Here is a 24,330-nt window from a genome sequence, read left to right on the forward strand (position 1 = left end):
ATGTTGCCTGTTTAATTAACAAGCACGGAAAAAAGAGATAGAATAAAACTAAGGGACATTCTCACAGGTTGACAAGATATTTTTCTTCTAGTGAACACGAGCTGTCGTTTCAAGGTGACAATGAGATTGACCCATCAGGTTTCACACCGAAGCTACAAGCTATACGTGTCGCTTGAGGATTTCACAAATCGAACACAGGATTGTGCAGCCTGTCGTTCCGCTACGGTGTGAAAAGTTTCTGTTGATTGGGTCACTCATTGCAAACGACGTGTGTGTGCCTTCGGTCTGAATTCTTCCTAAATCTTGAAGATCCCAAGTCACAAGGATGGAAAATTAGGATTTTTGTTAAGGTTACGTTTCGAAGGCGGGCAACAACACCATAAAGGATCATATCCAAACCTGGGAGAACACATTCGAATGGGCTAGACCCTGTGGTTGAGTGGTTAGCACATCGCATTGCAACGCCAAGGATCACAGGTTCGAAACCCGCTAGGGCATGGTTGTTTGTGAATGTCCATTCATCAATTTCATCATTTCAGCACTCATCCCCATCTTCGCAAGTTAGCTAAGAGGCACAAATCGCGAATTAAAATAAAATAAATCAAATCAAAACATTCGAATGGACTGTCCTTTGCATAACAGCTTCGTGAAACGGACACATACACATACTGAGATCGTTTCGGCACAAACACAATGTTCGTACATTGCAACAAAGGAGTCGAGTCATAGAAAATGTCCCAATATCACGTTCTGAAAGAAAAAAAGCAGCTTAAACAGTGGCAGATTTAGGAGACAGTTGCTCTCCATTTTTGGCCATGCACTATGGCTTTTTAATGCTAACCTTTGTCTACCAAGAGAAAGTAAACTTTTCTTGCCACCCCCCCCCTTTCCCACCGTATTGGAACTGAATCGCCACCATCGCATCGACCTTAAACCTTGAGAGGTTCTATCTATACCCCCCCCTGTAAAAAAAATTATGTTTAGCCCCACCCGAAAACAATTTCTGGATACGTGCCTGATCTAACGTCTATGTCCTGAATTCTTCTAATCATACTTCGATCAACGAGGATAGGTCAAGGGTTCTGCAAGAAGATCCGAAATATGCCACTAGGTGGTTCTGAAGTTCCCAAGACGAAGTGTACTAATTTCAGGACATTGACGTTAGATGGCAGCAGCGTCAGTTTTGAACCCAATGAAGAGGGATGTACCAAGTATGTGCGGAAGAACAGTTGGCTAATGTGTGTGTGTTTGTGAGAATGTGTACATGCAGGAATATTTGCTTATGAACTGCATAAGGTAAGTTGAATTGTAGCATCTTGGCTCCGGGATAAATATTAGATGACAGTTTATTAAATGTATTTTTAAAGGTCTTTGTTTAGTTCTTTGAGAAATAGATACAAACAAAGCAAACATTACGTCTTTATTTCGGCGGTCAATAGAAAATAAATGTTTTTGTTCTTGTTATTTCTCTTTGAAATCCGACTCTATCAATGAAAAGAGAAGAGAATGGAAGGTCATTACATTAATTATTGATTAAAATTGAAGACTTGAAGCTGAATTAATTTATTTGATTCTTCAAGTGAATGGAACCTGTTTGGTCCCGTTGGCAAAGCCAACTTTATATTTACTTCTTTGGCACAGTACAGACACAAGACTCGTCTGTAGTATAGAAGAGTAAGTTAGCAAGTGAGAAAGTCGAACCTCTTGTGATCGTGCGTTGGCAAAATTACCGAGGGGTAGTTGTATTTCCTTTATTTTAGGCATTTTTTTCCAATGTTGTGATTACAATTTTCTCTGTCTGTAATTTCCCAACGTGTGTGCATATGTATTTTCTATCACTGTTGTGAAAATTGATACTAAAGCTAAATATTTTAATGCAGTGTTTCATCAGCATGTGATATATTGAAAGAACTCCTTAGCAAGTGAAGAGTTGATACGTAAATAAACATAAATATAGCTCAGCCCATTGCATGAATAATACAGCAATTTGTACGTATGAGAATGCCTTGAAAAGTTCGTGTTAACAGTTTTATATATAGGATTTTTCCATTTGAGCATCAATGTGCTTACGATTTCCGCTTTGTACTTAGGGTATGATAAACATTGAGTTGACTTAGGGTATGATAAACATTGAGTTGGCTAGTCACATTCAAGTATCTCAATCCCCTTCTCCCCCATAAATATAGAGAACCCTATATTCTAATGTCTTTTCCAAGCTTAACCTCGAGAGAAATATACCCCAAAAGTACTGCTTTATTCTAACTCTGTTAATTCTTTGTGCATGCACATTTAATGCTAGATGTTCTTTCCCAATTTTGTTCTCAGAAAAGCTTATGCTTATATATGGATTAAATGTTGTTGCATGCAAGTCCTAGTGTGTGCAACTTTTGCAGCCTAAGTAATGATTTCATAAAATTGTTTCTATAGGTTAGGATTCTCTACAGTTTTTCAAATGACTTTGAAAAGATGTCCGTAATTTAATTTTTCACATTGTTAGTAATTTCGGGGTTACACTGGATGTAAACTGAAGTAAACTAGTGTGGAATGTCAAGTGCATTTCTGCTCTAACTTTGTAATCCTAATACTCTTCCATAAAAAAAAAACGGTATTTGCATTTGAAATATGAGTTCGCATGTACTTTAGTGGAAAATATAATTTGGTATATATATATATATATATATATATATACAGTGGTAAGAAGTAGCGAGCTACTTGTAGCGTCGCTACTGTAGCTAGCTACAATATTTGTAGCTGTAGCTGTAGCGACGCTACATTTTGAAAATTGTAGTTGTAGCGGTAGCGAAGCTACAAAATTCCTGTAGTTGTAGCGAAATTTTCGCTACAGCTACATTTTTTCTAAGCATTTTGAGGTGAATTTTGAATGTGGCAACAGCGTCAGAAAAAATCGACAATAACCCTTAATTTTGCAGGAGGTTCATAAAGACAGTCTATTACATGGAGGTACAGATTATCTAGATTGTAGATTATAGATATCTGCGTAATTTATTTAATTAGTAGCTGAATAATTCAGATATCCAGATAACTAACTGACATATATGAATATATTCCTGCTACCAGCTACGTCTTTTTAGCTGCATCGCTATTTTGGGGAGAAACATGCCTCGTTTGCTGCACCACTGGAAAAAAGTGCCTCGTTTGTGTCACCCCCGGAACAAATCCTGTGGATATTCATGATGTTAGAGACACCAAAATGTCATTAATTGCTGTGTAAGACACAACTTGCAGTGCAAAAACGAGTGATGGATTTTCCACTGCACTGACAAGGGAATAGTGCCAGCAATAAATGGGTCAGTACAGTAACAGCATTGATCATTGTCAGTATATAGGATCTCACCAGCAGGAAATTATTGTTACAAGAATGATAGAGTTTCTGGAATTACAATTATTTTCGCGATAGTATTTGTTCACAAATTTTAAAATTACAATACGTTTAGAACAGTCAGGTTTACACGACAGTTTCCTCAATAATTTTATCATATTGCAAAAAGTATGTAGGTCTACGAGTTATTGACTTTCCTGCAGAAACGACAATTTTCTTTAGTTAATACGTATACATAATTTTCAAATTTATGTATATCTCCTACTTTTGTGTCACTTTTCTGTAACTTTTGCTAATCATGACATCATCCCCCCTTGCCATTTCCTGCCTCTGACTGGGTTGGCATAGAAGTCAAGCCTCTCCATTTTTTCCTGCTCTTCCACCACTCCTCTCTTTCCATGGTGTTCCAATCTTGTCCTCTTATCCTAACACTCTCCGCTATCTGCTCTTTCCACCGACATCTTGGTCTCCCCCTTGACCTTATTCCCACTCTTTGTGCATTCTAAGCTCTTACTGGTAGTCTTGCTGCATGCATCCTCTTCATGTGTCCCAACCATCTCATCTGTGCCTTATCTATTCTGTCCTGAAGCTTCACTACACCCACTGTCTGTCGGATCTCCTTATTCCTTATTCTATCCTTTCTAGTCTTCCCCAATATACTCCTTAAAAATTTTATCTCCACTGCCTGCATTTTTCTTTTCTCTCTCTGTCATTGTCCAAGTCTCTGCTCCTTACGTAATTATTGGCACATAGTATGTGTTTCATAGGTACATCCCTGATCCATATTAATCTTCGAATGCTTTGATATAGTCCACCACCCATTTGTCCTCTTCTGTTTACCTCCTCATCTATTCTTCAACTCATCTCAATCATGGCAATGAGGATGAATGGTTTATTTAAATATTTTCTTATCTATTGTCGCTTTCTGCCACTTTCGGCTAAGAATGATGAAGAAGAATGATGAATGATGAGCAGTGTAGGGAATGGAGGAGCAGGAGGATCCCATCTTCCCAACTTGGCGTCTTTCCTAGTTTTTGTTTTGAGTCTATTTTATGCATAGATAAGCTGATCGAGTCTGGATCCGAACCACTATGTGCCTCCCCTGGGAATCGAACCTGGGGCCCTTTTGTAGTTAAAGGGCTCCAGGTACTTTTCATTCAAAATGCTGACTTCATATCAGTCTATAAAAAATGAAATATTTATTCTCAAGAAAAATATGTTGAAGTAAACATAAATACGTAATCCTACCAAATTTGATTTGTGTATAGTTGTAATCATTAATTTGGGTAACATCCTAATTGCAATATTCATTTTTGAATTGATATGCCACTTGCATAGGTATGGTATTCTCAAAACCTATAGTAAAAATAAGTAACTGAAGTAACACTGCTATCAAAATTATTGAATGACTGGAATCATGATAATAAATAACAGAATCTATTTACCAGTAGTAGGAGATTTTTAATAGCCATATGGTTGTTTTTTTTTTATGCAGAAGTAGCGCAAAAAGTAGCGAAGTAGCGAGTAGCGAACAGCAGTAGCGTAGCGAGCTACTTTTTGCTAAATGTAGCTGTAGCTGTAGCGTTGCTACATTTTGGAAGAGTAGCTGTAGCTGTAGCGAAGCTACTTTTAAAATGTAGCGTTCTGATCACTGTATATATATATATATATATATATATATATATATATATATATAAAGAAATGGTCATAATATCTGACAGAACAGTTATTTCCCCTTTTCTAATATATAATACATAATTGTTAACTTACATATTGCCGGACCCTGTGGCCGAGTGGTTAGCACATCGCGCTGCGATGTCAAAGGTCACGGGTTCGAATCCTGCTTGGGTTTGGTTGTTTGTGAATGTCCATTCATCAATTTCATCACTCATCCCCATCTTCGCAAATTAGCCAAGAGGCACAAAATGCGAAGTAAAATAAACTAAATCAATCAATAAAATTAAGTTACATATTATAAGATATAACTTTTCACTTTCATAAGTACGTGTTGAGTAGAAAAAAATTCAGGAATGTATGGCTTCACATAATTAAAACTTCCAAGGCTAGTATATTTTCTAAAAAGTAAAGGTAGTATACCTATATGAAAGAAAATAGAACACTGGCAGTGTAGATGAAAAATAACTACAATCCAGAGTTCGAGCTGTGTGTGTGTAGTGTTGCAATTGCCAACAGCCAACACTTCCTCATTCATGTTTTGGCATGTTGAAAGTAAAGTGGCATTGTATCCAATTATGATCTCAATTTTAGAAAGGGAAACCATCAATCACAAAATAACAATAACTAATATTTTTGTTGGCTCATGTTAACGAACATGGAAATGTTCTGTTTAAAGGGAAAAGGCAATATGAAAGAAATTGGGTTATTGATATGAAATTATCTACTTACTGAAAAGGTCGAAAATTTGTCTAAATTTTAACTACATGTATTAGAGTAATTTTAATGGTTTATTTTTGGTGCTTTTTATTTAGTTTTATGCACATTTTGATATCGACTGTTCTTCTGTAGTGTAGTCTGTGCACTTCACACATAGCCCAGCTAGTCTAGAATATATGTTTCTGCTATCAACCCTGCCCACACATACCATGGTACTGAAACTATGTATGAAGACATAATTGTGGTTGTTCCGAGACATAGTTACCTCTCTATTTACGTTATACTAAGCCACAACTAATCTTCTTTTGTGTCATGATCATAAAAAATCCTGTATAATTGTCTGAGCTACACGTAAGGTTCCTGAATTACACATGCACAATGATCCCTTTTATTTGAATTTTCCCCCAAGATTATTCCATGGACCTCTTCCATTTGAAATTATTGGCTACCACCATTAATTTAACTAATGATGCAATTTTTAATGCCAGCTAGTGTCTTAACATTAAAAGTTAGAACCAGTGATGGACATCACTCATCGGAATGTTATTTTGTTTGATAGGTGTGAATTGAACCTTTACTTCATTATGTGATGTCATGTGTACACATGTACACTAAAAGGATAAAGAGAAGACTTAAGGTGTCTGGGATTTATATTTACAAATTGGCACACACAGGACGTGGAAATTTGTGAAAAATTCAGGTTTGATCATAGCTTGGCAGCTCAGTTGGTAGAGCATGGCACAGTATGTCAGAGGCCCAGAGCCGTCATTGTTTGCTGAAATTTCTTGAATTTTTCTGTTGGATGTCTATTTACCTTATGAAAGCTCTTGAGAAACCTAAATACTCGCAACCTCTGTCGGCGTTTGACACATCAACTTGAAGCTACAGTTGTTTAACTCTCATTAATTACCAAGCTTTGCCTGACAGGATGTCCATTACAGGTGCTGTGACCATTTTATGCGTATATATGTGAGAGTAAAACAAGAGGCTGAGTTGCATTGCTTCCTCAAGCCACTTTGCCACAGAATCTTGTCTTTTTTTTTTTCTCCAGTGCTTTTTCTTAAATTTCACTGCCAGCGACAGCACAGTGTTCCAGACAAATGACCACGCTAACCTGCTCCTGACAGTGGCAATAAAAGGTAACAGGCAATTTGATCTTAATCAACAGAATGCAACATTATACATTTACACTATTCAGTATAAGAAAGGCTTAATTATTAAGAGAAACAATAATCTATGTAAACACCATACCTAGAAATCATTAAAATACACAGAAAAGTATAAATATATGAAAATTCCTGCTTTATATTAATATCAACATTCTTTCTTCCACACATTGAATGGGTTTTTTAAAAAATATATATCTATGTTCAAAACCATTTCAAAGATACTGTACAGTTCAATATCTTCTGTTTGCCGAGTGGTTAGCACATTGCGCTACGACACCAAGGGTCCCGGGTTCGAATCCCACTGGGGCTTGGTTGTTTGAGAATGCCCATTCATCAATTTCATCACTCATTAGCTAAGAGCATAATCAGAAGCATTTATCAAGAAGGCCCATCGCTTGATCATGTTAAGCCTCATACATGACATGGAATACATGGCGAATTACAATTTTCCTCTTAGCTTGCTCTGTGTGGGTGACTGAGAGGGAGAAGTTCAGAATTGACCATTGAGGTCCAAATACTTGTTGTGATTGCCATTATGTACAGGTGCCATGACAACTGCTTTCTGTGTGCTTTTTCTCATAGTTTCTATTGACACAGTAATGACATATTTCTACTTAGTGATAACACTCCAGTAAGGGATGCTATCAACCCCTGTCCCCCTCCTGAGGGTCTGTCTATTGCCTGGTGGCTTTTGTGCTCTAGTGCCAGGTGAATTTCTTATTGGTGTGCATGCATCTGTTGTTTATGTAGGTTCTATGATTACAGAATGATGTACTTGGACATTCATGAATCATCATTAGGATGTTTTGGGATCTTTTTAATAATGTACAGGCTCCAAAACTGCACAGTAATTTGGCAGTTACTCCAGTGAACTTAATGCTGGAAAATACTTATGGTTTCACATGATGGGGAACATAATATGGAGAAGGTCCATCACAAGATCATTTTATGCCTCATAAAATATATGAAGATATGGCTGCAAACACCTTGCTGCTAATAATGCTAATTCAGTAATTGGTGCTTAACATTGGTGGTGACAAGTGGTAACATCCTTGTCTTCTAATCAAGGTGTCCCGGTTTCGATACCTGGTGAAGGTACATAGTGGTTTGGTTCACACTTTAATCTGTAGGTCCACTCCTGATTAACCTATCTGTGCATAAACTCGTAGACAGGTAGAAACAACTCTAGAAGAAGATTAAGTTGCTCAATATAAGTAGTGCTAAGTATGTTATCGAGGTATTTCATTTTTAGGTTATTTTGCCGTATTGTTAAAGTTATTAACAGTATGAAAACTGACATTTCACAAAAGCAGTATCAAGAAAATTAAATACCATGGCATGCTGTACTGCATCCATTACATTCGATTACAATCATTAAAATACATATTTATTTTTGTAATGTGCCTCATTTATGCTAAATATGTGAATATCATCATCAATATTCCACCATGAATTGCATTTTTTGCAGAGGTGAGATGATTTTATGCATGTATTTGATGAAAATGTGGTCTTACTTTAACTTTTCCCGAAACTTAGTGTATATCCTCTGAAAATGTTTGGGACTACATCACTACCCTGCTCTTCCATGGATGCCAATGTACCTACTGCATGTATTGTATTAAATTATTCACTCACTCACACTCTAGCCTTCTTAAACCCGAAGTTTTATGGCATCAGTAACTCAAGCCTTCCTTCTGTCCCTATCCTGGGCAAGATCAATCCAATCTTTTCCATCCTTACAGATTTCCTTTAGGCCCATCTCAACGATATCCCTCCATCTTGGTCTTTGTCTTCCTACAGGTCTCTTACCATCAGGTTTCCCAACATGAATACTGTAAAATCTTCTCTCCTCTCCCATTTGTGCCACATGACCTGCCCATCTAAGTTTTCTTGATTTAATTATTCTAATATTAAAATATTGCTCGTCTTAGTCTTCAGACCATGCTTCGTCACTAACATCCACACAAATTCTTGTTCTGCATGGACTGTTGTATGCTAACATAATTGGTTGTAGACAGATGTGGAACCTTAGATTCGCCAACCAAACATTTGGTTGTACAGAAGGAACGGCAAATCCCAACAGCATGTTGAATCGTGCAGGAGGAAAATTGATTATGGTCATGTGTCTTTCTTGCTCTGGATGTATCTTTTAGCAGTTGATTTTCTCACTTTCCAAGAATGTATGACTCCCTGGTTCATGTAAGATTAACACTTTAGCTGATCCCTGTTCTCATGTGTATTACTACTTAAAATGCTGTTGCAAGTTTAAGTTGCCTTTGAGTATTGTGTCTTAAGTGATGGCAGTTTGTCACTGAATAAAGTAATGTATTCCATCTCTCGAAGATCTGTGTCATGAGGACCACTCTGCACCTATTTTTTTTTCTATGTAATGATTAGATCGAAGTTATGACATTTTGTTAAAGTAATCAGCCACCTCAGTGGCAGAGTACATTAAGTGGCTTACTCGTGTTATCACCTTACTTTCAAAGGTTAAGCTCCTGCCCATAGAATGAATATATATTGAGAGGCCAATAATGTATAGTATTCGTACTGCATTCCAGATTATTGATAATATTATGTGTATTTGTTGTTTTTTCAATTGCACCAGAAGGATGAAGAGTGACTTTATTGTTGTTTGCTATATTGAAATTTTCCTTTCAGGCGGTTACATGAGCTTGTCAATGCAGCAGAACAATGAAAAAGTCTCCTTATTATTGCTTTGTGTATGTGGTTCATTTGCCAGAAATTATTCAGTATCCTTTTCCGTATTTACTATGATTACACAAATTCCCAGTTTGTTTGTTTAGTATGTGATAAGTACTCTTCAAGTTCAGGCAACAATTCAGGTATTGTTATCAAAGAATGCCTTGAATATTGACAGTGATGATAATACAGGGAAGTTTGCGAAGTCAATTCTCTAAAGGGAATGGAGAGATAGACAGTTTGGCTTATCAACAGAAGCATTTGAGCCCAACTTTTCTTGTCTGCAAATATTGATTTTACAAAAGTTTGTTTTTGAAAGACTATGCATTACGTTTGAGTAGCTTTTGGATTTGTAGAAGTAATATATTCCTGATTGTCCTTGTAGCTACCATTCTGGTAACTATAAAATCACTACAAGTTGCTTAATTTTTCATTACCTAAATAGATGATGTAAAAATTGCTTAAACTTAGTGAAAAATATAATTGTTACTGATTTTAAGTAACAAGACTCATATACAGCCATCTATGTGGTGAGCACATGAAGTGCCACTGAAGTTCCTGGGTTAAAGTTGCAGCCAGGAAATGGCTGTTCTTTGAGTGTTCCTTCATGAGTTTCATTTAATCATCATTCATCCTCATGGTCGTGATTAACCCAAGCAGTAAATTACATAGAAAAATGGAGCATTACAAACTTTACTCTTTAATATCTACATACGAGGATTTAAAAATTTTACCATACATTACCATTACCAGAGTTTTAGCAGAATTATATTTTACAATATAAGTTTTGAAAGCAGAGTAGATACACAAAAGGATGATTGTTGACATGAAAGTAACAATTTTTTTAAATGGTGAATAATAATTTTGAAGTAGAGAAGCCGTAATGCAATAGTATCAGATAATAGTATTTTATATATGATTGAATTTGTGTTTTAAGTCCACTGTATGCACAGTATGGCTAATTGGGACTGGATCTACAAAAGTGGAATCCGAACCACTATGTGCCTCCACCACGTATCAAACCCCTTGATTACAAGGTGTGACGTTACCACTACGCCATCGGAGAGGCCTTTCTCTGTATTTGAAAAAAGTACAGTTGAGCAAAATATATAGTTAATATGATTGGATATAAGCAGATACTGTTCAGTATTGGCATACATAAATTATTGTGTTCTGTCTGACTGCATCAAAAATCTATGGTACCTACATGGAGCGAACCAAGAAACGCACAAATTTTACTTTATGTATATATGTGTGCATGTAAACAGTGACTTGAAATTAATGATGCTTTATTTAGCCTATAGATATATCTTTCTGCAGAAAACTCTACCTGTCCTCTTTTATATGTAAAATTTTATGGACAAAATCACCAAAATACTTACCAACAGACTGCAATTTAGACACAAAATACTCAACTATACTACTTGAAACTCTAAAAAACTTCATCTGGACAACTTCTCAAAATGTACGTTCCTGACATCTTTCAAAGCTGCCTTTGCATAATGTTGGAATGTGCTACCACCGAATCTACCTTCTGTACTACATATAAATACTTAAAAGGAAAGTAAGAAAAATACTTCTTGATGAGCAGAGACAGAGCCTCAGTACATGCATGCTTGCCTTGAAATTGAAACAAAATACATGAGCAGATTTGAATTTGAAATTAATAACTTTTGTGCAAATGAGTACTTTCTTATCTATTTTTACAATAGTTACCTATGGTTATACATTTTTGTCTGCCTCATTGTGCAAGTTTTTTTGGGTTGCTACTCTTTGACTGTAGTTTGGCCATGAATAAGAAATTCTAATACTGACCTGACAGTGTAGGTATCGCATACCAGCCTGGAATCGTAGGCCATGATAGGACAGGAAACTAGAATATTACACATTTCATGTCAAGATAATATTGCTGGCCTCCGTGGCAGAGTGGTTATCACACTGCACTACGAGGCCAGGGTTCCCAGGTTTAAATCCCAACATGGGTGTTCTTTGTGTGCCCCTTCACCACTTTCATCATATCATCACTCATCCTCAGCTCTGCGAAGTAAAATAAACCATCAATCAATCAAAATATTACTTGGGTCCCAGGTACAGTCATGTTTTGAGTGTGATCATTGCTCCTGAGTCGAATGTCAACTCAGGTTTTTGAGAAATTGTTATTTTATGTCAACTGCTAGTTTTTATACAAGACCTTAATGAGAACTGGTTCACGTGAACAATATAAGACTAGCCAACGTGGGATTGCTGTGAGTTGAAAGAAAAGCATCATCCATCGAGGTTTGTGTATCTACAGTACAATTGTGTGTGCTATGTTATGGATGGTCATTATGAAGAAAACATTGCAGAAATAGAATTCAAAGGAGACAAGAAAATCAAGATATACAATGCCAAGTGTTTCATTAATGGAAAAAAGAAATAAAAATAGATAGGATATTAAAATGTTTTGTAAGTTTCATTAACAACACCATTCACAATCTAGATTTGTAAACATGAGGTAAACACCAACCTGTCAACATTATGTTAATGTCTGACATGCAGTTCACAATTTTCAAGCATGTATGATCACTTACACCTCCCCTCCCCCAACCTGCTATAAAAATAATCCATGGTGATTTAATGGAAAAATCAAAATAACTCCCATTAGTTTTGATACAAATCTCAAATTCTTCATCTAAGAACTGAAAAGTTTTATCTCTGTTTTCTTATTGATTACTCTCATATTGGTTAATAAGGTCCATTGACCTTCTATCAGTAATTCTTATCGGTCACATCTGTGTGTCAACTTTTTTCGTGAAAACAATTTGTATTGCATCATGTATGTGAAATACCGAAAAGCAAGTTTCTGAATCCTGTATAAGAGTCCCTATTTATTCATATTGTGTAGGGTATGAAAGCTTGCACTTCAATTTAATGACAAACATATGTTCTACCAGCACTATATTTCTTATTTTCATGTTTCGGTATTATTTGGTTCTTTGTAAAGTTAACAGTACATCGTAGTAACAATTGTTTGCTACCCTGCATATTGTTTTGCTGTTGCCATCAGCATAACTTGGGTGGGGAAGAGACAGAACATGTATGTACTTCAGGTCCAAGGAGGTTAACAAATTGTAAATTTGGGCAAACCTGAAACATTTGATGAACAACAGATGAAATATGTTGGGTTTTGAACGTTTTAAAATTTGCCTGTAATTAAGGCATATTCAGCATTATTTTTACTTTTCATCCTACGATTACAAAATTTTCTTGTAGTGGTCTTCAGATAACTTCTCCTGCAGGAAAGTGCATTTATGCACTGGTGTCTGGACCCACAACCAGTAGTCTATAATCCTGTGTGAGATTATGTGTGGTACCCGGTATGTGCTGAATTCCCTTTACTGCCTCGGGTTTGGAGATTTTATTCCTTGAAAAACGTTATGGTACGGTCTTGCTCCCCGTATAATATGACGGGTATAATTAGCCTAAATGCTGACGCACCTGCAATTTGAATTTCAATCAATAAACAAAGTTTTCTTGTATGTTGGGGTGCAGGAGAAGGAGGGAAAGGGTTGGCAAAAAAAATATGTTGTAGAAATTTGTTTGAGAGTTTTGGTTGAAGCCATGTTACTTACTTTCTGCATTTTCCTAACGACACACGGTAGCATACCTCACCTGGATCTATCAAGTTCTACCGTGCTACCATTGTTGCGTGCATTCCCTTACACAACAAGCTATTTCCTGGTCATTATTGTTTACGTCTTGTTCCCAGTATGCAATGGATCCGCCTCCATTTCGAGGAAGAAAGCGTGAAAATCACGATCAATGCTTTATGTTAGGTCGAGGAGGTGTAAGCGAACGTCATTCAGGGATTTATTATTTATTAGTATCTGTGGTAAATGAGTGGCCGATGAGAGTGAGGAAGTGAGCAGGTGTTCTCTTCAAAAATACATGTTGGAAGGAAATAGTCATTGTGCTACCGAAAGTATAGCAGCGCCAACTACAGGCTTGCCCGTGATTTAAACATATTGAATACCATTGTACCGACATAAACTCAAATTAACGGTTGTTGTAACTCCAGAGCCTCAGCGGTGGTGAAAATTTGAACTATATATTTTTTTTCATGGTCGGTATTGCTGCTACAACTATTTTTCGTCTTCTTCTTCTAAGAGAAAGAGACCCAACAAGCATAACCTAACCACTAGGGGTGTGCGGGATCCCGAAAAGTCGGGACGAGGATCTGAGTTTTAGGGGTCCGGAACAATCGGGAAATTCAAAATGGTCATTTTAAAAGTGTTGAATTCCCGATGTTGTAAGTGTCTGGAAGTTCTCCGAAATAGTTTGTTTTTATTCCAGAAATATAAAAACAATTACCTAAGGTGAAAATGACGTAGAATTCGAGATTTCCAGAGCGTCGGGAAATTACGATTTATTCCCGTCCCGAACGTCGGGATTTTAAAAAATTCCCGTCCCGACCAAAAATAATCCTGTCTTTCACCCCCTATTAACCATCGATGGTGTTTAAGTTGTGTACGATAAGTGAGACCCCACAAAGCTACCAACCAATGGCAATGCTTAAAACAGTTGTAGCAGCAACCACTATCTTTTTCCATCGGCATTCGCTTCCCGTGGTCTCCATACCCTCTCTTCGAAGTTCCACCGCAATCCGATGCTTCGAATGGGCTCCAGACGGCTCTCAATAGGGCGGCTTTATTTGTGGCCACCCAGTATTGAAACCTGCACCTATCATCTGGCGTGTCCTCAATTTGCAAGGCCTCCACTTAACCAATCTGTTAACAGATTAAATTGTGCTGCACCGTGGGTTTTTCTCCAACGAAAGCATCTCTTTCTTCATCTTTTCACTCTTTGCAGAAGTGTTACTGTAGAATAAACAATTTCAAGGCTGTCTATTCTGAACCACACATTCTGTCGTGTATATATGCAAGCAGTGTTTCTTTTTTTTTTTTGGGGGGGGGGGGGGGTGCCGGTACTCTTCAAGTTGGTTTGTTTATAAATGAACCTTGTTCCATGTGCGTGTTATACGCACAACAGAAGAATAGGAGAACCCCCTGAAGACACCCAGCCTACACCCGCATACATTCAGAGATAGGCGCTTTGGTGCCTTTAAAGTAAACCAGGGCGTCAGATCCGCGGAATTTCGCTTCCCCTGTTTTCCTTTTTCTCCTTCTTTATTGATAATTTCAACACACAGACACATTTCTTTCGTTAAAATAAAATGTTATTAGTTTTAATCTCATCTGTAAAAAGGTTCAGTGTACTACCAGAAAAAAAAAGCTATGCATTTGAGGTAAGGTAAATATACTACTGTGCGTGTGTACACATGCCATGAAAGGTATATGGGGTAATGTGGATGTATGGAGCTCCACATATTCTTCATCTCGGCCACAGTTGGAATGATGTGATCAACATCACGCCCGGCCGCTTTACCTCCCAGGTACCCATTGATACGAGGCTGGGTGGACCTCAGTGCCGCGCAGAAACAGATAAATGGCTGGAAAAATTCATGTTGGAGATCACCTGCTCCGGGATTCGAACCCGGAACATCCTCATGGTAGCCGGGTGCTACATTATGCATCGATTGATTTGGTGCTTTAAGTCCACTGTATGCACAGTTAAGGTTGATCGGGACTGGACCTACAGTTTAAAGTGGGATCCCAACCACTATGTGCCTCCACCGGGAAACTATCCCAGGACCACTTGGACCACAAGGCTACGACGCTACCACTGCACCATAAGGGAGAGACTACTACATTATTGAAATGTGTATTAAATATGCGAATATATGTACTTTAAAATACACGTTTTTCGGTATTATTTGGCATGAAACATCTACATTTCACTGATTTAATCTATAAATGTTTATTTTTTATAAACTTTCGGCGCGAGTTTCAGCTTCCTTGTGATGACCAGTCGGGAAAAGATTGAACGTATGACGTCCGAGGTCACGAGGTGAGATAGTTCCTGGAACTTCGTAAGTGTAATTCGGTGCCCCTTCTTCCCCTGTCTCTTGAGACGCTTCCGCGAAGCAACTTCAAAGTTCGGGTCCTGCTACAACTGAAACTTTCTTCCGATCTAGAATTTTTAGCTCGTCTGTTGTCATTAGAAACTTCCGCGGGGTATTTTAGAATCTCGTTTAATATTGACGTGGGATTCTTTTAAGAGCATTTTCTCATGCAATGTCTCTCCTAACCTGAGTTGATCGATGCCTTTTGCAACTTCGTTATTCACGCACTTTGTCTACATAAAAAAGAAAAGAGATTCTCCGGTTGAAAATGGCTTTATCGATCTACTTGCTGTATGTTGTCCTGTTTGGTTCACTTAAGAACTTCTTAGCAAAACGATCTGGCTTGTCCAGTCACTTGAAGTGTGCTGTTCGGCTTATGATTGAGGGTTCATTCTATTTCACCGTCGGGGTTGATTTTTGTTTGTTTATATTTCATATGCATAAATATTTGCTGGCCAAAGTTGAGATAATGATAATCCCTAAGCGCACACGTCAAAGATGAAGCTTGATATGGAGATAGCCCCCCCCCCCTCCTTTTTCGATCTCGGCCATCGTAGGGGTGGTGTGATCATCACCAAACTCCAGTCGGTCTTTCCCCATACCCTCGAGGGTTTCCCTCCCTGTCCCCATTTATTGGAGGCTAAATTTTGTGCCACAGCCGTTCTATGCAAGAACATTGTTTGGACATATAAACACTCCTCACAGGCATTAGGTGATAGACACAGCCTTGTAATGCAACAGCACATATCTGTCTGTCTGCTGGGCGTTTTTGTGTTTTCGCCGACATATGCCACCTTTCCTATCATTTATTGCCTAATATAATATTCCAAACTTTTATGCGTAATACAGGGTGGCCCAAAAGTAGGTATACAGTATTATATAGTATCTTTGTAATGGGATAATGTATACCTACGTTTGGCCCACCCTGTATAACAATATTCCAAATTTTTTGTGAGGAGTGTATGGTGTGCGTTCGATATTTGCACGATACAAGCTTGGTCAGCTACTTACTACCAAAGATTATTTGGCCACATTTTTTCATTTTCCTTTAAAAATAAGAACGGGGATCAAGCTTGTCAGTTTGGCTCCGGACCCATGTTATGAGAGGAAACACAAGATCTCTCCCATTAGGAATTTGATGGATGTTATGTTTTCGTCAAACTGGGATGTCGATGCTTCCTGCTTTTGTCGCAGTGGCATTTACCACTAATCCAATAAGTCTTCCATGTGGACAAATACGTAGCATCGATTCGGATGGAGGAAAGAAAAATGGTTAACCCTTTACAGCTTTTCCTTCCAGTGATAAAGAAATAGGGTTCAAGTATAGCTTCGTTGGACGGTGTGGGGGTCATAAACAGGTAGCACAACATTCTTCATTCTTCTGTCGTATACAGTTAGTCTGTGTAAAACGCCTTTGTAGTTCAGGAACGGAATAAGCACCACACCGTATAATTTTCCATAATTGTATTGTATCCTTAAACGGTATGCAATCTGGCGTGTTTGTTGTGATGAACATTTTCGCCTACTGTACAATGACTTTAGGGTCAACATGTTCTGAATGGGGTGTGTCTTTCTATCACTTCAACGCTATCATCGATCGCCATAATTATGGTAGCTATATAAACACGCGAGGACTCTAATAAGCACATCAATAACCGCAGTAAGTACTAACAAATGTAAGTACCACGTCACGGATGACGGGTTATGCATATTTCTTTTTTCGTGTACATGTTACGCCTGTGGCTATCATTTTATTTTTTATTTTTAAGGAAAAATGTGAAGCTATATATGTTCGCTAAGCGCGCATGTAATCTGTATGCCGTTGACAGGTAAACGAGTAATAATGAATATCCTGTGTGTTGGCTATCTCTGAAAGATGTTCATCGGAGCGTGCTAGAAAGGAAATAGTGAATCATGCATTTAGCACTTTTTTTTAACGAATAACTTGCATGAGAACTTTCCATCCTTTATGTAACAATTTATTTAACAACATTTTTGAAAAACCATTCTTGGTTCACAGTGGAGAGCATACTAGTTTCCCAACAGATCCCGTTCTTGTCAGTGCATTCCCCACTTTTTTTCTAGATAGAATGCTATAATGCGGAGAACAACAATATATGATGGTAGTTGATAAGAAGAGATGCCCCCTGATGGTAAAACCCAATTTGCTTCCTGCAGATAAGTAAAAACAATTACTTCCGGCGCCTACTGTACAATGAGCCACAAAGACACGAGTGTAGAATTTGTCCATCGTATTCATTCAATCATCTAACGCGTTATCAATTTTGATATGGCGACCAAAGTTTTCTGGTTCGACTCTTGTGGACATGGGTTTGTTTTGTCTCGCTTCATCAGTTTCACGTAATCACTCATCCTCGTCGTCGCGATTAGCCAAAAGTGGCATTAAGTTACATAGCATAAACAAATACAATACAATACGTCATTCACTTTTTTCCGTGTTCGAATCCCGCTTGGGCTTGGTTGTTTGAAAATGCCCATTCATGAATTTCATCACTCATTCCCAGCTTCGCAAATTAGCCAAGAGGCACAAAACGCGAAGTAAAAAAACTAAATCAATCATTCACTTTCTTATATTTATAGTTAATGTTTGCATTACGTTTATGTATGTTTCTATCAGGGTTGTTGAAGGTCCAGGAACAGGGCCGGGCCGTGTTTAAATTTATCCGGAAAAAAGTTCCTGGACCGCATTTCAATTTTATCCGGAAAAAAGGTTTCTAAACCGAATTGAAATTCTTTAAACATAAAAAATAACCTATTTACGCTTGCTGATTTTTTCTCCTGGATCTCAACAGTTCCAGCAGAGGCTGATGTGAATAGGGGTTCCATCTATGCCCAAATTTTCTTTGAATGGTTTTAAAGAAACTCTGATAAACGTTGTGTGAGAGACCCAACGCACCAATTTCAATCTACCAGTCGAGGCAACTGAATTCGCATCACTTTGATTTTTTTTATTTTTTTAACATAACGAGACTCGATTAATGTTGCCTGGCAACCGGTGATTGTTGAGTGACGAGAACTTCGTAAAGATGTCACTAGCAGCAACACTGGTGAAGACTGATTTGGTCACACAGATGCCTTTGTCTTCAAAGGGACAGCTGTTCATGAAATTGACATTACCTCTTCGTGCTTTAAAGTTAATTTTTCCACTATCTTTCACGGTTTCTCAATATTAACAATAAAAACAGTAGCCTGGTGCAAATTCTCAGAAATGTGGCTGTAAAAAGTGTAGGAAGCATTTTTGAGGAAAAGCGGACAAACAACATTTTCTGAATGTATTTGATGTGCTGATTCCGAATATTTTGTTTGCCACTCTCGATTTTGATGTTATGTGCTCCAAATCGCTAAAAAACAAAATGGCGGCCATACGAAATGAAATCCAAATAACTTTTGAAGGAGCAGAAACAAAATAGTGATCTTGGTGTCAAACATTATGTTTTTGGGTATGCTGAATCCAAATATTATGTTTTCTAATCTGACATTTTTGAAAATTCTTGTAGTTTTTTTCCTCTTTTTACTTTATTTCAGAATGATAGAAACATAGAACCACTTATAAATTTGAAAAGACCTGCACCTGTGAGCCATGATCTTAAGATGTTTCTTATCAGTTCCTCCAGAACATTGCCACAAACAAAGGATTTAGCTACTTCAGATATTCAAGATACTCTCCTCAAAGCGGAAACACTGGGCCAGGTAAAGCTAGACACCTTCGTGAAGGAAAGGATGATGGCCCCTGGTAACAGTTACACACAAGTCAAGTCAAATGCAAAGACCTTTAAGTCCCTCTATGAAGTTAAATTGGTAGTAAGTGGCAAGGAAACCATTTTGAAAACTGACAGGAATATTCTCCAGCGCCTCGTAACTGCATATGAAGCAGGTCGTAATGTGGATCTAACTCGCATTTTGTGTCATGAACTAATGTCAATTCCAATCTCGCTTGTCAACACAAACGGAAGTCTGAGAACAGGAAACAAAGCCATTCTAGCTGATGTGATGACCAAGGATGTAATTTGTCCACCTGATATTTTAATTCCGTCTACGTCTTGCCTTATAATAGATGGTCAAGCATTAGTTGTTGCACTTGGAAAGTCTGCAGTAGTTTTTAAACTTTGGTCAACTTGCAGATGTATTTCTTAACCTTGTTCTTTCTATGGAAAGAAGCTTTAAGAGGATTGATGTCACCTTTGATCGGTATAACGAAACTTCAATCAAGGCTGGAACAAGGGATAGGTTCTTGAAACATGCTCATTTAGTAAGGAGAGTAATAGAAAATGGATACGTGAGAAACCCCAACAAATTCAGTGACTTTCTTGCTAACTCAGAGAATAAAAAAGATTTGGCCTGTTTTCTGTCCAATCATTTGATCAACAATGTTCCTGAAGACAAAATATTTGTAGTTTCCGGTGGATTTCACAAGGAGGATGACGTACGGACAAACAATCGTGATTTGTCTATTGAAGGATTGCAGGCAAACCACGAAGAGGCGGACACGCGTATTGTACTTCACTGTCTTCATTCTGGTGCTGATAACATTGTTGTCTTAGCACGTGATGCAGATGTATTAGTGCAATTGGTAGCGTTATTTCACAAGATTAGATGTACGAAATTCTGGTTGCGAGCAGGAACATCAAAAAAAAGAAAAGAAAATACATTCCAGTACATGAAGTCAGGCAGAAGCTTTCATTTACGGATCCTGTCTTCGAAACTCGCATCCCATTCCACGCCATAACAGGATGCGACACAGTATCCTACATTGCTGGGATCAGTAAGAAGACAGCATGGAAAATATTTAACACTAATAATAATGATCTACTAAATTTTGGTCTTGACGAATTGAAACAAGAAACAGCACACAAGGCAGAGAAGTTCACATGCAAGTTGTATGGTGTACCGGATGCGAGCAGCTGTGATGAAGCCAGAGTAAAGCTGTTCAGCAAAGGAAAAACACCACAAGCACTGCCCCCCCACTAACGATGCTCTACGGTTACATGTACAACAGGCCCACTATCAAGCCATGGTGTGGAGGCAGTCGGTCATACCAAAACCTGTGTTACCACCACCTACTATCTTGGGATGGAAAATGGTTGATGGACAGCTCGTTCCAAAACTTCAATCGCTGCCACCAATTCCACAATCCTGCTACGACATTGTCACCTGTGGATGTTTGGGTGCTTGTATATCCGCTACATGTTCCTGCAGGAAAGGCCAGCTTGTATGTACTGCAGCTTGCAAATGTGCAGATACTGGCACTAAGGAGTGCATGAATATCCGTGACTAGAAAAATGTTATACTATTTTTGTAGGCAAAATAAGGTTGAATAAGGATAACGTGCGGATTTATCATACACTGGTACTGTTAATATTTCAATATGCACTTATGCTTTGAATATTATTATTACTTTGAAATCTTTACTTTATCAGTGTTCTATACTTTTTTCTGTATTAAAAACGTACTGTTACACTGTTTTATTCCTAGTTCAAAAGTATGGATACGAAACATTGCATGGATGCCCGTAGTCGCCATTGTGTTTTTTTAGCGATTTGGAACAAACAGCTTAACATTTCAGATTAGAAAACATAATATTTGGATTCAGCATACCCAAAAACATAATGTTTGATACCAAGATCACAATTTTGTTTCTGCTCCTTCAAAAATTAATAGGAACCAATTTCGTATGGCCGCCATTTTGTTTCTTAGCGATTTGAAGCATATAACACCCAAATCGAGAGTGGCAAACAAAATATTCGGAATCAGCACATCAAATACATTCAGAAAATGTTGTTTGCCCGCTTTTCCTCAAAAATGCTTCCTAGAGTCAGAATTTTCGAAAATTGTCCCAGTCTACAGGCTTAATTCTGGAAATGCGTGTTACTTTCTCTTCATAAACTTCTATCTTATCGTATAATATCTAAGAAACTAAAAGTTAAAATCTACAAAACAGTAATTTTGCCTGTAGTATTATATGGATGCGAAACTTGGTCCCTTACATTGAGAGAGGAACATAAATTAAGAGGATTTGAAAACAAAATCCTTAGAAAAATATTTGGACCTAAAAGGGATGAGGTGACAGGTGAGTGGAGAAGGTTACATCATTTAGAACTACATAATTTGTATTCATGTCCAGATATTATTAGAATGATTAAATCAAGCAGACTTAGGTGGGCAGGCCATGTTGCACGAATGGGAGAGGAAAGAAGAGTTTACAGGATTCTTGTTGGGAAACCTGATGGTAAGAGACCTGTAGGAAGACGAAGATGGAAGGATAACGTTGAGATGGACCTAAATGAAACCAGTCAGGGTGTAAAAGATTGGATTGATCTTGTCCAGGATAGGTACAGAAGGAAGGCTTATGTTGCTGCAGCCATAAACCTTCGGGTTTAGAAATGCTACAGAGTGAGTGAGTTATTTAAGTTCATAAGCTGAGTACTTTTCAGCATTCAAGGTCGGATGAGTAAAGAACTTGCAAATATTCAAAATATCGAACTGGTTTCAGTGGTTCCCGGCTAGCCACAACTATATGGAGACGATGACGAGAGTCATTGTTGGAAGATTAATGCAAGCGAGGAACTTAAAATGACCAAAACTCTCAGTGTAACAACTTAAAACAGATCTTTCCCACATTGTTCACCTGGGAAAGAACCTTCATGAAATACACTTATTTTTATACCCAAATCTCTGTGCAATCTGGGTTTTTCACGCTCAATACCATTACAACCTAGCATTCGGTACTATACTCTGTCCCACGAATCTATGGAGCAAGCGAACGAAAGTAAGTCTCTGCCCAAGAGTGGCTGGAACAATGAAATTTTGCAAGGAAACTGGATTGCGTGGACGGGCAAAAGGAACTGCAGTTACCAGTTGCTTGCATCAGCATGTACTGCTTTGCTCGCTTTCTCCCCTTCTTTTCCATTATGCGCGGGATTGCTCCACAGATTCCCAGGATAGAGTATATATAGGTGTTTGGTGTGAAAGGAAAATGTTGCCTGTATTATATTATCCAAATGTGAAGGATTGGAATTGAAGACATGATCAAGAGGGAAACCGATGTAATGAGAAATTGATTACAAAGTATTTTGTAAAACAAATGTCAGTATTTTCGTATTATCAATTACAATGAATGTTTTTATCTTTCAAATAATAAAACAATTTAATAGAATTTCAATTAATCCTACTTTCAGAAATCAAACTGGGTTGATACATAAATTGTATTTCTCTTAAAAATGTTTTTAAGGTAAATTTTATAAATACAAAAAATAGTATTTTAAGGGTTAAGTTCGTCTAACTAACAAACATTTCCTAACGTTATTATTATTAAGAATTATTAAGACTTTTAACTTGCAGTTATTCACGTAAAGTATTATAGTGAGTTTTTCTTAAAAAAAAAAAACACTATTTTTATTTTTCAAAAATAGATTTATTGACATATTATGAAAGTTTACACTATTTGGAGCATTTCTGAAGAATCCTGAAGTTGACAGGTGCCACTGTTCACGAGATATATCAAATCAAAAATATCCAATATGGCGGACTCTTTTCAAAGAGTGGCGGCCATCGGCACGCAGATGGCGATTGGCTACTCGACTGAACATGTCTTAAGTGGTAGAACAATTGATTCTACCAAGTCTCTTGCTTTCATCGAAAAGTCAATGATTCCGGACTTAACCGCCGGTCTGTGATAAAGACATACTCTTTTGGTGCTGTCCTCCATTTGAAGACACATTTTATGGCGCATCTTTCATTAAAATATATTAAAATTGATATCGTTTTAAAACTTATAAATTAGGCTACAACTTTTATTCGAAACAATTTCTTGACATTTAATTTGTTCAAAAGTTACAACGCAAAAACTTCAGAAAGTACTAGAAAAAAATCACTTTTTAAAGTTTATTTTTTAAATTACGGCAAAACCACCAGCATTGTCGAAAAATTAAACAGAATATTTTTTGTAGCACATCTAATGAGGATTAAGACTCAAAAAAATTACCTGTCTATGACCATTGCTTACGGAGATATAGGTCAATAACTGAGAGTCTGCGAAATTGATGTTGGGGGGGGGGAAGCACCGCGGGGCGGGGCGGGGACTGTTGGGATTTTGCACTACTAGTAGTGTTCTAACAACTGACCAAATTTCAGCTTTTACGGAATTATTCCCGACCTTATACTTATATACTTATAAATATATGTTTTTTACATTAGAAAAGTCACATTAAAAAAAGAAATCAGATTTTTTTTTGCATTGCTTTTCTTATAAAATGATTCCATTAAGTATTAAATCAAGCAATTTTTACAATTGATTTGAGAATCCCTTTCCTTTCCAAGCTGCGTGGCATCAACATTTTGAATGATGTAAATCAAGTGGTATGCTAAATTCGAACACTGGCGAAAAGGGCAAAGCCATTATGGTTGATTGCTACATGCCAGGAGTAAATTTTTTAATGAAATCGCCGAGTTACTTGAAAATATGGAGAAAAGACAGCAGGAAAAATGCTATTAATAATCGCAAGCGACATGTCATGAATCAACTACTTACATTCGTCAAGATTCTTATCGCTGAGCCTGTGCATATTGTCAAAGGCAATTGCTAAAGGGCAATCTAGTACCAACTAGGACACAACAAGTGCTTTCGGTCGTCCTGGTAACAAATTGACACAAAGGTGGTCGCGGTGGATTCCGAACGCAATTGTAGCAATAGATTTCAAACAAAA

At 37.5% G+C, this 24,330-nt stretch overlaps 1 protein-coding gene across 2 annotated transcripts in view; it reads left to right on the forward strand.

Moving 5' to 3' along the window:
* The first annotated feature begins 1,205 nt into the window (after window positions 1–1,205).
* LOC145994913 (phosphatidylcholine:ceramide cholinephosphotransferase 2-like) overlaps window positions 1,206–24,330 on the forward strand; it is a 228,726-nt gene continuing 205,601 nt past the window's right edge. For both annotated transcript variants that reach the window (XM_083131392.1, XM_083131394.1), the window contains exon 1: window positions 1,206–1,296. The gene's annotated coding sequence lies outside the window, so the exon portion shown is untranslated. The remainder of the gene's footprint in view (window positions 1,297–24,330) is intronic.

This window comes from Lepisma saccharinum, chromosome 11 (assembly GCF_977018435.1).
Source record: "Lepisma saccharinum chromosome 11, izLepSacc3.1, whole genome shotgun sequence".
Taxonomy (NCBI): Eukaryota; Metazoa; Arthropoda; class Insecta; order Zygentoma; family Lepismatidae; genus Lepisma; species Lepisma saccharinum.